General features: G+C 43.7%; 1 pseudogene; it reads left to right on the forward strand.

Annotated features, from left to right (window-relative positions):
- Positions 1 to 241: 241 nt before the first annotated feature.
- On the forward strand, positions 242 to 585 carry LOC101564268 (annotated as a pseudogene).
- Positions 586 to 3,406: the final 2,821 nt, after the last annotated feature.

The following is a 3,406-nucleotide window of genomic DNA, read 5'->3' on the forward strand; positions in this document are numbered from 1 at the left end:
CAACTGATTGTCAGACATTTCAAGTAATTTTTCTCAGTGGTTTGAGATGACAGGGTATTAGAATTTTGACCTGAGAACTGTGAGTGTCATAATGCACAAGGGATATAAGATGGTCAAACAAAATAAAATGCAGTCCTCAGCTGCCGCCAAGGTGCTCGGTTCTTCCAAGGAAGCTAAGGCTGCGTTGGGGTGAGGCCCTCACTTCTTCAAGCGAATAGCACCGTGCCCAGTGGGTTGCATCATGGCCTCCATCTCTGAGCTCGCCTACATCTACTCCGCCCTTATCCTGCATGACGACGAGATAACTGTGATGGAGAATAAGATCAAGTTCTCATTAAAGCGGCTGGTGTCAGTGTCGAACCATTTTGACCTGGCTTGCTTGCAAAGGCCCTGGCCAATGTCAACATTGGGAGCCTCATCTGCAATGTAGGGGCTGTAGGCCCCGCCCCTGCATCCAGCCTTGCACCAGCAGGTGGCCCTGCCCTCTCCATCGCTGCTGCCGCAGCTGAGGAGAAGAAGGTGGAAACAAAGACAGAAGAATCGGAGGAATCTGAGGATGACATGGGCTTTGTTCTTTTTTACTGAACCTCATTTTGTAACATGTTCAATAAAACTGGACAGCTTAAAAAAAAAAAAGAAATGCAAGAACTTAAAAGAACGTCATGCAAACTTACAAAGGGAAGATGGATGTTCAAGTAGCAGTTGGTGAAACTCTTCAAAGGGGTGGATTGCTACAGCAGAGCTCCCTCAACATAGACCCACGTGTATCCCAGATACAAAGAATGGTTTAGGCTATCAAGAATTTTATTTATTTATTTTTATTTTTATTTTTATTTTTTTGCAGAACCAGGGATTGAACTCAGGCCCTTGTGCTTGCCAGGGAAGCGCTTAGTCTACTCAGCCTTCTCCCCGCCCCCCCCCCCAAGGATTTTAGAAGTTTGGAAAAACTGAGTACCTTGCCATATCAGCTTTACTATCTAAGAGTAAGGAAGTTCACCAATGAGAGAAAATCAAGCAGTGCCTTGGATCCATCCAGGACAGAAAGCATGCCTCTAAATCTCATTGCTATAATGTTCTAGCTATGGCATTTTGAGCAAGAGATTTAATTTACTAAGCATCCATAAATCCTGATCTGCAAAAGGAGGAAATAATAATTTAGCAAATACATGTATTCCACTATGGGATGGACTCTTTTTTAGCTCAGTTCTCCAAAGAATTGGTGGCTAAGTACTCATGGATTGTCTTCTCCCCTGAAATGTATTCTTCTCACCAGTTGATGCCTTCTCTTAGGACAGAGTACATCTGTCACTTGCACGTCACTGGGGGACCCAAAGACCTGGCTCTGTTGTCTCAATTTGGGACTTAAAGAATGGGCCTTCCAGCTTCTGAGTTCTTCATTGGACCACGTTGCTGCCACATTGAAGTTCAGCTTCCCCTTCTGACCACCACTGCATTGTTCCTCTCTTCCCAGTTATATGCAGCTCACTTTCTGACACACTTTCTGAGAAGGTTTCCACTTCAGTGTTCCCAGATGAGTCTGGCATAGCAGAGTCAGTGCCAGGGATGATCATGGAGGCAGACCACAAAGAGGGATGGTGGAGGTCTGTCACCTGCTGTCTGGATGCCCATGTGCAGGACCGCACCCCTGGTAGGTCCAGAGCTGACTGAACTTGTCGTGGTCCGTGATGACAGGGCAGCAACTCCACAGTGATGACATAGCATGGATTCCATTGGAAGGGAAGGCTCTAGCTGGGCATTAGCTCAAGGGAGTCAGAAGGAGATGGCGGTGGAACCTGCCCGCTGTTGTTCAGTAACATAGATGCACTGGAAAATGACAAAGACTCACACCAAAATGTGAACAATTTAGAGTTAAATAGGAAAGTGAGCATCTTGGCTGAACAACTTATAAATGGGGTCTTATCTCCTGCTGCTTGATGTTCAAAAGCAAGAATTTGCCAAGGTGGAATCCCACTCCTAGATTTTAAAACTCTGATGCAGATTTTTAGAAACAATACCATCACTTTCCTAAAGTGGCCTTTGGGGCTTGTGTACAGCTCTCCATGCCAAATCAACAGGGTGTAAAATAGGTACAAAGGGGATTAAGAGGCTCTCAACTTGAGAATGCTAGGGAAGAACATGCCAGGTAAATGACTGTAGCTCAACGGTTAAAGTACTGAGAGCAGGATCTAGAGCAGTCCTCTGTTGAAGCAATAATGTGCTCGCAAAGGCACTAGTAGCACAGGCGAATCTGTGGACAGCAGTGTCTGCAAGCTACACAGAACACCAAGTGATGTTACAGAGTCGAGCTCTCGGATGCCATGCAGATGTAGGATTTTATTTATTTGCTTTTAATTAATTAATTTATTTGGTACAGGGTCTCACTATGCAGCTCTGACTCATAATGACCCTCCTGTCTCAGCCTCCCCAGCTCTGGGACTACAGGCATGCGTCACCATGCCCAGTCTCCTCGGCTGGCGTGGCGCACCTTGGGCTCTGGGGCCAGCACAGCATGTAGTACCAGGGATGGAACTCAAGTTCTTGTGCTTGCCAGGCAGGCACTTAGAACACCAAACTGTCTCCCCAACCCCAGTGATAGGACTCTAATGTATCGCCAATCAAATATAATTTGATGAGTTTTAAAATATGTACCAATTTTTATACTTAGAACTCAAGTTATTAAAAGTGAGCCTGAATTATCAGGAAGAAAGACTCTGTAAAACAGACTATATTCCATAGTGACCTTATCCCCCAGACTAGTAATCAATGCCCTATAATTAAAGAGAAAAAATTCTCACACTCTGTATGGACTACTAGACACTAAGGCTGAGTATCCTCTGATAGCTGCAGGCACTCAGGGTGTCACTTAGCTAGTGTGACAGGGATGGAATCACATGAGGGCCAGATAATAAATGAATTGCTTATCGAAGTCCAGCTTATAGCAGCACGCTGGGTGCACAGAACCGCTATGTGACTGATTCCCAACTTACAAAAGGATAATTGGAATGGCAGACTTAATAACGCAAGCAAAAGCCTCTGAGTGTGTCTCACCTTATTCGCAGACAAGATACTAAAAGTAAAACGATTTCACATCCAAAAGCAAATAACATAGATAACTTAACTTTTACATTGTTAAAACTTTTATTTTTCTTAGCACAAATTTACAGTACACAGTGACTACATTTATTGTGAGAAATTTCTGCATGCTTATAACGCATCTTAGTTCCTCTTAAATAATTTTCCCTCCTCTTTCTTCCCCCTCGTTTCTTCGCCTTCTTTCCACTTGCAGAAGATCTATCTCCTCTCCTCCTGTTACCTGTATTTTATTTTTGTGCTTAATTCACATATGAAGAAGATGAGTGTAATATTCTATATTTAGTTTTCCATTTACATACTCTAAAATGAAGAT

Source organism: Octodon degus, unplaced genomic scaffold, assembly GCF_000260255.1.
Source record: "Octodon degus isolate 3935 unplaced genomic scaffold, OctDeg1.0 scaffold00018, whole genome shotgun sequence".
Lineage (NCBI taxonomy): Eukaryota > Metazoa > Chordata > Mammalia > Rodentia > Octodontidae > Octodon > Octodon degus.